The 12166-nt window shown below is 44.0% G+C and overlaps 1 protein-coding gene across 2 annotated transcripts in view; it reads left to right on the top strand.

Moving 5' to 3' along the window:
- VDR (vitamin D receptor) overlaps positions 1 to 12166 on the top strand; it is an 85992-nt gene that overhangs the window by 53259 nt on the left and 20567 nt on the right. The gene's annotated exons all lie outside the window — the stretch shown is intronic.

The raw sequence follows: 12166 nt of genomic DNA, 5'->3' as shown, positions 1-12166 counted from the left end.
TTCACTTTTTTAAAGGAGGAGGCGAAAGTTGGTTCCTTTACCTAGATTTTCCCAATAGTTGTATTTTGTCAATATGTGGGTGTTCCCCTGCCTTAAAAATAATAATTTAGATACCTAAACTCTTCTTAATACAAAAGTTAAAGCATGTGTCTACCTAGGCGAAAGAGGTGTGTGTGTTTGTAGTAGATCTAACCTGAAAGGTATTTGTGTCCCTTCACCTTTTCAGTGTCTGGCTAAGAAGATTATTAGGCAAGAGGGTAAGAGAGAGGATCAGCAGTCTTGTCAAGATGGAAGTGTAGTAAATCATTGATAGGCTGTTTAGAATTTAGAATTGTTTTAGGCCATTTGCTAGCAAACTAGCAAAACTTGAAACAAGAAAACATTTATTGCCTATACTTCTATGAGTTCCCATTAAGTCTGGGGCAGGGAGAGGTGGGGACAAAGTAATTGGTGGCAGGTCTACCACTGGGTATAGATCAACAGAGTCTCTGTGCTGCTGTAACCAAACTTGTTCACTCACCTGGAAACTTTTATAGGGATTGGGGAGTATCACATTAAGAACTCTAGCATAATTCCCATCTAGTCTTTTTCTAGGTCCTTCCTGCAGCCTAATCTTCAGTGGTGGTGCATAGTCTTAAAATCCATTGTCTGACATCCTGGTGTGGGCTAGGTTCCTGGCAGATGGCATTACTGTGTTAAAGAAACTGGCAAGAAATTATCAGTGTCTAATATAACAATGGGGAACCTTGGATGCTTCAGATGTTGCTGGGCTATAATTCATATCATCGCTGGCCATTGGCCATGCTTGCCGGGATTGATGGGAGTTGTAGCTCAGCAACATTTGGAGAGCCAAAGGCTCCCTACATCAGCTCTACTATGTAGATCAGGGGTAGGCAATGTAGTATTGCTATACAAGTTTTTGACTACCACTCTTTGAGAGTGGTTTGAGTTGTAGTAGGGTTGCCATACATCTGGAATTTCCTGGACATAGCTGGGATTCGGTTGTCAAAAACATTCATAGTTGTAGTCTATAACATCATGTTGGCTACTCCTGATGGAGTATTCTTGGTCCTTCTTGTGCTTGCTGGGCTTAGAACTGGCAATATCCTTGATTTGATTTGTATTCTGTATTGTATTCAATGTTTGTTATGCTCAGAATAGATCCGCTGGAATTAATTAACATGACTAATTTAGGCCTATTAATTTCAATGAGTTTCCTCTGATTTTAATTTAGCAGGAGACAAAGCGTGTTCTCCTTCATGGAGAGCATGTGTTGCGGTGGGGGCCGCCAGGACACTCCAAAGTTGGGGGGCGGGCTAATTGATCGTTGGCCACTGATGCAATTGGGGCTTCCCTTGTTGTTGGGAAGAAGTTAATGTTGCCATTTATTGATTGACAGCCAGAAATAGTAAAACTCCTTGCACGAGGCTAGGGCTTCCTCTTTTCGCCCGTGCATTGGATTGCCCGTCCCCCCCTCCCTAGAATAGGGTTGTTTGCTTTGACCTTGCTATGCCTGTCATGGGGTCGTCTGCTTTGGAGCGGGGGCCTGGTAGGAATTTTGTCCATCTGGCTGATTGGCTGGGGCCATTTGGTTTTTGCCTACTGCGTAGCAAATCGTCACAACTTGTAAGGTTCGCGGTTAGGCATTGGTTTAAGGTTTGGTTGGTTGAGGGGCATGGATTGGCTGTGCCTGCCCCTCTAATGCTGCTGCTGCAAGGGATTCCGTTAAAGGAATTGGGAGCTAACTATTGCTTGTCCACTCTGTCAAGGGGGCTCGGGCCATAGCAATGAGCTCCTGGTTGCATTTGGGGTGAGGGCAGGTTCCCTGCTCCGCGTAACCCCCAAGTGTATTCCCCCATTCTGACTTTCGCATCGTGCGGAATGTCAGTCTGTCCCCCATGGTGGGGGCAGATAGTCGCAACCAATGCCTACGCAACCACTCACAAATTTGTATTTTAATAAAGTTGTAGCCAAAATTATGCCAAAAATCTTAAACAAAAATTTCTGTGTGATGTGTGAGTTATTGGGGTGGACCTGGGGACCTCGACACACAACATTCTGTTTCCTTTCACCTTTGTAAGCAGCCAAATCTTCCTTACTCAGCAGTCATTTGAAACTGTAACACCAATATTTATTTTGGAAATCAACTCCCTAGCACATAATTATTAGTTAACTAACTGCAGAAACTAGTGATTGGAAGGAGTCCATGTAATCTTGCCCAGTTTGTGTTCACTGTGGTCAGATTAATGTAGCATTTCTTCCTTCTCTTCCAGAGAAAGTGCCCTCTTTACTTTGCTGGCAGTCAAAGTAGATGTGCTATTGTTTTACTAGAGCAATATAATGTGTGAAAGTATAATTTTTTAAATGGTATTTTGAGCTGTTAGTTGCTGTGATAATAGAAGTACTTCCTTTCCTTATGACTCAGACTGCTGCTTTACTGGAATTGTTCCCCTTCTGAGGAAGCATAACTCATCCAGGGCTGTGCCATTCTCCTCTTTCTAACTTAGGAGGGATGTAAAGTTTATAGCAGCCATTCTGTGTTAGTTTTTTTTTTTTTTAATGTTTCTAGGAGGTGTGGACTATTAGTGCACACTTGCCACAGGCACACAAATATTCACACACATTCAGGCACTGTTTCTTGTGTGTGTGCATGCATGCACGAACCCACACAGATATTCATACATCCCCTACTCTCTTAGCAAACACTCAAGCTGACACACATACTTATTTAGATACGCACTCCCACCTTGTGCTTTTCCCCCGGGGGGACGCAGAGGTATGCATACGCCTAAACATTTTGTGAATCTATATTTGGCCTCATTGAGGGGCAGTATTTCAATATGAGTAGGAAAATGAGAGTACCCCTAAACATTTTTTTTAGAAAAAAGCACTGCTCCCACCCACTACTCTGCCATTCAGCAGAGCACACAGAAGAGGCACAAGGGATTTTCTTTCCCATCAAAACACTGTAATGGAGTTGGAAGGGACCCCAAGGGTCATTTAGTCCAACCCCCTTCAATGCAGGAATCTCAGTTAAAGCATCTGAGACATATGGCCATCCAAACTTTGCTTAAAAACCTCCTGTGAAAGAGAGTCCAGAGCCTCTTGAGGGAGTCCATTCCACAGCCGAACATCTCTTAGTAACAGAAAGTTTTCCTGATGTTTAGTTGGAATCTCCTTTCTTGTAACTTGAATCCATTGGTTTGAGTCCTACGCTCCAGGGCAGGAAAAAATGAGCTTGCTCCATCTTCCATGTGACAGCCCTTGAGATATTTGAAGATGGCTATCATATCTCTTCTCAGTCTCCTCTTTTCCAGGTTAAGCATACCCAGCTCTTCCTACTGTTCCTCATATGGCTTGGTTTCAAGACCCTTGACCATCTTGGTTGCCCTCTTCTGCACATGTTGCTGCTTGTCAATATCCTTCTTAAATTGTAGCGCCCAGTTAGATGACTGTACTTAGATTACTGCAACTTGTTATACTTGGGACTGCCTCTGAGGACAGTTCAGAAACTTCAGCAAGTGCAGAATTCAGTGGCCAGGTTGCTCACCAGGACAAGACAGTTTGAGTATATAAGACCAATCCTGGCTTGACTGCACTGGCTGCCAGTTAGTTTCCAGGCTCAATTCAAAGTGCAGGTTTTGACCTATAAAGCCTTAAACGGCACAAGACCGCAATATCTCAAGGACCACCTCTCCGTGTATGAACCTACGCAGAACCTGCAATCATCTTCACGTACCTTCTTGTGAGAGGTCTGGAGCAGTGGCGTAGCGTGGGTTGTCAGCACCCAGGGCAAGGCAAGTAATTTGCGTCCCCTAACCCGTGGATTTGTGCCCCCTAACCCGTGGATTTGCGCCCCCTAACCCTAACCCCCAGATGTTGCGCCCGGTGCGGCCGGCCCCCCCTGCACCCCCCACGCTACGCCACTGGTCTGGAGGGCAACAACTCAAGAATGGGCCTTTTCTGCAGTGACTCCCCACTTGTGGAATGCTCTCTTTAGAGAGGTGCGCCTGGCGCCTTTGTTACATATCTTTATGCGCCGGACAAAATCAGTCCTCTTCTTCCAGGCCTTTGGCTAATTTTTCGCTTCATAAGACGTACCTGACCATAAGACGCACCTAGTTTTTAGAAGGGGAATTCAAGAAAAAAAGTATTCTTTAAAGGGAGTGCTGAGCAGAGCCTATATGCATCCCAGGCTCTGCTCAGCGCTCCCTTTAAAGAGCCGCATGGAGCGTGTTTGCGGCTCTTGGGGGCTTTTCCCCGAGGAGGGAGAAGGGACTGATGGGCTGCCCTCTGTCCCTTCCCCCACCTCCCAGAAAAGCCAGCAAGAGCCACACGCTCTTTTAAGAGCTGCGTGGAGTGTGTGTGCAGCTCTTGGGGGCTTTTCCCCGAGGAGGGAGAAGGGACTTACGGGCTGCCCTTCTCCCTCCTCAGGGAAAAGCCCCCAAGAGCCGCACACATACTCCACGCGGCTCTTTAAAGGGAGCACTGAGCGGAGCTTCCCGCCTGCATTCGCTCCATGAGACACACACACATTTCCCCTTAACTTTTTAGGAGGGAAAAAGTGTGTCTTATGGAGCGAAAAATACAGTAAACAGTCTGTGATCCTTTAAACCAGGGGTAGGCAACCTAAGGCCCGTGGGCTGGTTGCAACCCAATCGCCTTCTCAATCCAGCCTGTGGATGGTCCGGGAATCAGCGTGTTTTTACGTGAGTAGAATGTGTGCTTTTATTTAAATTGCATCTCTAGGTTATTTGTGGGGCATAGGAATTCGTTCATTCCCCCCCCCCTTCAAAATTTAGTCCGGCCCACCACATGGTCTGAGAGACGGTGGACCCGGCCCACGGCTGAAAAAGGTTGCTGACCCCTGCTTTAAACGGTTGTGGGGCATTGTTTTTGTTGTTTACCGTGCTATATATTTTTGTGTTTCTACAGTGGTACCTCAGGTTACATGTGCTTCAGGTTACATACGCTTCAGGTTACAGACTCTGCTAACCTAGAAATAGTGCTTCAGGTTAAGAACTATGCTTCAGGATAAGAACAGAAATCGTGCTCTGGCAGCGCGGCGACAGCAGGAGGCCCCATTAGCTACAGTGGTGTTTCAGGTTAAGAACGGACCTCCAGAACGAATTAAGTACTTAACCCGAGGTACCACTGTATATTGTAAGCCACCCTGTATTGTAATCAAACAAAGAATCTCAATAGCAAGAGACCGTTCTCCTGTAACAGTGTTTCCCTCTAACCCACCCACCCAAATGCTACTCATTAGACAGGTAGCATTTAAATGGAGTCAATGCCTTTGTGGAATAATTGTGCATAGCAAGCCCTGAAGAGAGCTGAGGACTTTGATTCCTGCAGTCCTTTGCGGGAGTAAGGGGCAGCTCCAGTGGAACTGCACTTACTTTGCCTAGTTCGTAAATTTGGCAAGGCTACCATGAAACCTCAGTAGCGGCATGGGGTGTCCCTCTACCCTCTTCCCCACCTTTAGATATTGTTTTACATATTACATTGAACGTAACTGAAAGACTCTGTAATATGATCAAGAAAAAAAGTGAAAGACATTGCACGTTATTTGTAGTTCGTGAAAATCTTCAATGAAAATTTAAATAAATAAATAAATAAATAAATAAATAAATAAATAAATAAATAAATATTTTCGTGAAATAGTTACATGATTAAGGAAACCTTAACTGACTCCAGCTAAAAATAGCCTTTCCCGGCTGTCCGCTAGTTAAATGAATGGGAACAGAATGTGCTTCAAAGAGCTCTAGGCCAAATTACTAAAAGGGTCGTGCTCTCTGTTAGGGTGCTAACTAGCTGGGTTTTTTTTTTTTCCTGGAAGCAGCTGTTGCAATCCATACTACATCCTGGATTTAGCATTCCACTTCTGCGAACTAAGGGTTGTATCCAACAAACTCATCCCATTAGCGCAAGAGCCTTCCGTGAGTACTAACGTAGCGCTAATTCTTTCCAAGGCTGGCAGTTCTCAAAACATCCTAATTAAATAGTAAACAAGAGTGACTCTGTTAATCTGCCACTATTGTTGGCCTTGCTTGTTTTGACAACAGCAGTTTGTGCCTGACTGCTCCCTCAGCTTCAGCTACAAAAGTTTTGGCCTTGAAGGGTTCACCTAATTACAGTGGTGCCCCGCAAGACGAACGCCTCGCAAGACGGAAAACCCGCTAGACGAAAGGGTTTTCCGTTTTGGAGGCGCTTCGCAAAATGAATTTCCCTATGGGCTTGCTTCGCAAGACGAAAATGTCTTGCGAGTTCCTGCGGGGGGTTTTCCCTCCCCCCCCTTTTCCTAAGCCCTAAGCCGCTTATCAGCTGATCCACTGATAAGCCGCTTATCAGCTGATCCGCTAAAAGCCGCTAAGCCGCTAATAGCGCTAATCCGCTAAGCTGTCAATGGGCTTGCTTCGCAAGACGAAAAAACCGCTATACGAAGAGCCTCACGGAACGGATTAATTTCGTCTTGCGAGGCACCACTGTACATTCCTTTACACAGGCACCTTGACCACCCGAATCCCACACATAGATAAACCTTATGTTGTAGCAAGGGATGGAAGAGATTTGGATTTACTGTACTAAGCTGGAACATGCAAGACTAGACAAAGGAAAAGTCTGCCAATGGGAAATATTTTGAGTCAGCAGCAGGACATAAAGTCTTTTTCAAGGACATGATAGATAAGAGTAAAAAAGTCTACTTAGGATGAAGACAGGAGCTCTTGAACAAGTTGACAGGTGCTGGACATGTCATGCAACAGGAGGTTTACAAAAGAGGTGTAAAGAAGCTTTGCCTTATGAGGAACGGTTGAAGGAGCTGGGTATGTTTAGCCTGGAAAAGAGGAGACTGAGAGGAGATATGATAGCCATCTTCAAATATCTCAAAGGCTGTGACATGGAAGAGGGAACAAGCTTATTTCCCCCCCTGCTCTGGACGGTAGGACTTGAACTAATGGATTCAAGTTACAGTGGTGCCCCGCAAGACGAACGCCTCGCAAGACGGAAAACCCGCTAGACGAAAGGGTTTTCTGTTTTGGAGGCGCTTCGCAAAACGAATTTCCCTATGGGCTTGCTTCGCAAGACGAAAATGTCTTGCGAGTTCCTGCGGGGTTTTTTCCCTCCCCCCCCCTTTTCCTAAGCCCTAAGCCGCTTATCAGCTGATCCGCTAAAAGCCGCTAAACCGCTAATAGCGCTAATCCGCTAAGCTGTCAATGGGCTTGCTTCGCAAGACGAAAAAACCGCTATACGAAGAGCCTCACGGAACGGATTAATTTCGTCTTGCGAGGCACCACTGTACAAGAAAGGATATTCCTACTAAACATCAGGAAAAACTTTCTGACAGTGAGAGCTGTTTGACAGTGGAATGGTCTCCCTCAGGAGGTTGTGGACTCTTTCACAGAAGGTCTTGCCTTGCCAAGACCTTTGATGAAGTAGGCTTGCACACTGGGAAGGTCACTTCAGTGCGACTAACACACTGGTTTTACTTCACCCCTGGAGGCACACTCCATTGTCTTTTGAGACATGTGTATATCAAGAAGGGTAGGACCTGGGTTGAGTATGAAGTGTGATTGTGTGTGTGTGTGTGTGTGTGTGTGTGTGTGCGCGCGCCACAAGTTACTTCAATTTGTCTATAATGTGAAGTAAAAACTACCTTGGGTTTTCATGTTAATTTTGATCTGCATCACTAACTAATAGCATTCATATATTATGCTAATTTAACAAAAAATTGAATATATGATGCATTTTTCTGGTGATGCGTGACTGGATAGGGAATCAATTTTTGACTTGTGCTTGATTTTAAGGAGAAACATAGGTGATTTTGTGTAATTCTGATGATGATGTATTTTGTTTTTTCTCATGTAAGTCTCATGTCTGAAAATTGAGATGCAGTGGGGCGGGGAGGGGAAGAATGTGAAAACACTGGAAAGTATGAAAGGGAATAAATCCTATGATAGCATGATGGTGAAACAGAGCTGACAGAATATATGGCTGCAGGAACAACTTGGTGTTAATGGGAAAGAGCATAAAGGTGATAAAGCCTATGCAAAGGATGGGCCTGTTTACTTAGGAATGTAGAGCAGTGAAAACCTCATTTAAAACAGGCAGTAAGGTAAAGGTAAAGGGACTCCTGACCACTAGGTCCAGTCGTGGCCAACTCTGGGGTTGCAGTGCTCATCTCGCTTTGTTAGCTGAGGGAGCTGGCATACAGCTTCTGGGTCATGTGACCAGCATGACTGAGCCGCTTCTGGTGAACCAGAGCAGCACGTTTACCTTCCCGCTGGAGTGGTACCTATTTATCTACTTGCACTTTGACATGCTTTTGAACTGCTAGGTTGGCAGGAGCAGGGACCGAGCAACGGGAGCTCACCCCGTTGCGGGGATTTGAACCGCCAACCTTCTGATCGTCAAGTCCTAGGCTCTGTGGTTTAACCCACAGCGCCACCTGCGTCCCAACAGTACCAGCCTGTAAAGCTGCCTGCTTTGCGCACTGTTAAATGAAAACCTTCACAGGGGAGATTCATGTGGAACATGCATTCAGTGTAAATGCATTCAGTGTATTTGGCTCCCCCACTCCATCTTTACATAAATGAGGCATAGACAAACTCGGCCCTCCAGATGTTTTGGGACTACAACTCCCATCATCCCTGACCACTGGTCCTATTAGCTAGGGATGATGGGAGTTGTAGTCCCAAAACATCTGGAGGGCCAAGTTTGCCTATGCCTGACATAAATAAATGGCAGGCCCATATAAAAACATACAGTGTGTTTCCAAGGGGAAAAACACTTGGGTTAGGAGTGTTTATATGTCTAATTTGAAACATTTTAACTAAGGGGTACAAATGTAAAATATGAAAGAAAAGGCAACAATGCTGTATGAATTAAGAAAACGTCTCTGTAATCTAAACCTATTCCAGATTGCATTATCTATATTTACCAACATAAAACACAATAAGCCATCACTGTCATGGTGTTGTGCAAAAGCAAATAAAATTCTAAATGGTGGTTACGGAGAAAAGCTGTAATAACATAGTGTTTGGTTTATTTAGGACTGTATTTTGTGTTTGGCATGCCAACAGTATAGGGAGGCAAAAAGGCAATGCCTCAAAATGCTGCAAAGATGGTGGAAATCAGATATAAGATTAAACTTCTGATAAGAAATACGAAGTTTCCTATATCTTGGTATCATTTTGAGGCTTTGTTTCTGATTTTTGTCACCTTGAGGTCTGATGTTGCCCACTTTCTTCCAGCTTAACAATCCAGAAAACCATAGGTGTTTCAAGCCATAATACTTTTTCCCTCCTAAATTTCAAACATTTGACTTTACGTTTTATTTTCCCATCTATTTGTGTTGGAGTTCCAGGGTGAGGTCCAAAGAGCTGTGTACAGAACACTCCATTGCACTGGGACTTTTTGAGGGTGTGGAGGCAAGGGCACACGCCTAAAAGTCCCTCTTGGAAGTTGAGGGAACTTTTAGAGGACCATTTGATATATTATGGGATGCTGCAGTTGGAAAGGGAAGCTGGCTGAGGAATAACCTGCAGTTAATAAAGAAAGGAAGAATAGCCTGCAGCTATGGATGTGCAGTAGAGTTTTCTATTTGCACACAGGCTGCTTTGGCCTCATTGTTTTATTTATAGGGACAGTTGCTGTGTTAATGATACCTGTGCCCATCACTCACACCTGCATAGCTCTGCGTGACTTGAGACCCCACCACCTCTGAAGGTAGCATGTGTAAACATTAGTTGTAGGAATTTTGTGTATGTTGATAATGATCCTAATGTGAAGAGAAACCAGGTTCCCATGACTGCTATATACATCTGATTTCAATCAGCGAAGGCCACTCCAACAGGAAAACATCTGTGGCCCTAGCAATTTCTGAGATGCAACGTTTATCTTAACCTTTTAAGAGCCAGAACTTGAGCATAGAAGAAATTTGCTATGTTTGGTAAAATTCCACACTTCTGCCAATTCAAACCATTCCTGTGTTCTAGTTTGGTGCTTACAGTTTGTTGTTTGAGTTCTGTATGAAGCCCCCATGGGGGAGACAAAGAGGTTAGGGACATCTTAAGTTCTGGCATTAAAAATAAAATTACCAAAACACGAAACACTGTTAGCACTTTTGTAGGTTGCATTTAAGAAAATGGACCATTTCTTCATTGTTTACACGTATACTTGTATACCCTATTTCTCCTCTCTCGACAAAGGATCAATGAGGTTATATGGGAGTATCCCAAACCAGTGATCTGGTCTGTGTGTTTATAGTTCTAATTTATAATTTAATGTATAATTTTGAAGTTCTTTGCGAGTTCTTCCTACCTCCTAACAAATGCTGAGATGAGTTTTATTGAAGGACTGTTTGTTGCAAGCAACTAAAGATGTGGCAATGAGAGATTTTCTCATGAACAAACAGTGTTGTAGCAGCAGCAGCCGCAGTACGTGTGACTCTGTAAAGAATGTATGTGCCATTCATTGCAATTCCTATGTCGATGAGAACAACAAATTATGGCTTAGTTAAACTGGAGTCAATGACTGATGAAACGAACACAGTAAATCAATATTTTGGGGGTTTGGACCCAGAGGTTTTACTCTGAACAGAACACGTTTCCATTCATGGTCACAGAGTGAAACACTTGCGACCAGATCGTTACCTTTTTCAAGCCATGCTGTGCCTGTTTTCGCTGCCCAAATTTAGAGGCATGCTGGGGGAGGTGGTAAAAAGTCAGTTTCCAGGATACTTGGGAAAACTCACGTGCGTTAAATGCACGCAGCCTAAAAGCCCTTTGTAACAGTGCCAGGAATGCTACTGTAAACTCTCTCTGTGTGCCATTTTTCAATTTGGCTGAAAAGCAAGTAGAAGAAAATCATATGCTGTACAGTGGTACCTCAGGTTAAGTCCTTAATTCGTTCCAGAGGTCCATTCTTAACCTGAAACTGTTCTTAACCTGAAGCACCATTTTAGCTAATGGGGCCTCCTGCTGCCGCCGCGCCGCCAGAGCACAATTTCTGTTTTATCCTGAAGCAAAGTTCTTAATCCAAGGTACTATTTCTGGTTTAGTGGAGTTTGTAACCTGAAGCGTATGTAACCTGAAGCGTATGTAACCTGAGGTACCACTGTAGTACTTTGTAACTGGTTGGAAAAGAACAAGGCCTGGAAGTAGTACTTTCTGCAGTTGCTGTCTGCCATTGCTCCGTCTAAAGGAGGTTTACACTGGGCTACTGGCAACGCTTTGAAACTGCGGTTTCAAAATGGGGAGGGCTGTAGCTCAGCGATGAGAATATCTTCTTTGTATGCGCAAGGTCCCCGGTTCAATGCCCGACATCTCTTGCTAAGACTGGGAGAGAAACTGACTGTCCTGAAACTCTGAGAGCCAATGCCAGTCAATGCCGGCAGTGCTGAGGTAGATCTATTGCAATCTATTTCTTCTGACTGAGCTACCTTATGAAGCTGTGTGCTGGGGTCAGATTAGGACTAGGTAATTAAGGGATCGTTTTATTCCTATTTGTATATGGAATATTGGGTGGGGGTCAGGGAGCCCAAAGTACATACAGTCCTGTAGCAACATTGTAAATGGCCCTATCATGCAGACCAGAATCTGAGGAAAGATGATTCACCTGTTTATAATTTTGCCTGGGTCAGCATACTGAAACTTCCTTTAATATACTATTCCACTGGCTTCTCTGTTAATGGTGAATCACTTGGGTACCCATGGTGGTTTTCATTACTTTTTGCGGCCATTTATTACTTGTTATGCGTTGTTTAATTCAGAACTACAAAAAAACTAATTGCATTCCTTCCTTCTGAAATATATGATGTGGCATGTCTCCATCAGTATTCAGTTCAAGCAAGGACACCTCCACCCTTCTGCTTATAGGAAAAGTGACCTTCTATTCATTGTGCTCTCTAGAAAAATGTGCCATGCTCTGAAAGAACAGTGTATTAAGTCTTCTGCATGGTAAAAAAAATCTTAGAGCAGTTGCAGTTATTACCCTCTCCAGAATCTAGGGCCCATAGGACTCATGTGAGTATATTTTATTGTAAAATATAGCCTGCAGACTGCAATCCTGCGGTTTGAGTGAACTATATAGATTTATAATTTCAAGCACAGCTTGAAAAAACTTCTGGGAGTTAGTTTGACAAAAATACATTATAATAGCTAAT

Source organism: Podarcis erhardii (genome assembly GCF_964252035.2).
Source record: "Podarcis erhardii genome assembly, chromosome: 2".
In the NCBI taxonomy this organism is placed as follows: domain Eukaryota; kingdom Metazoa; phylum Chordata; class Lepidosauria; order Squamata; family Lacertidae; genus Podarcis; species Podarcis erhardii.
This window is presented reverse-complemented; position numbering and strand designations above follow the sequence as displayed.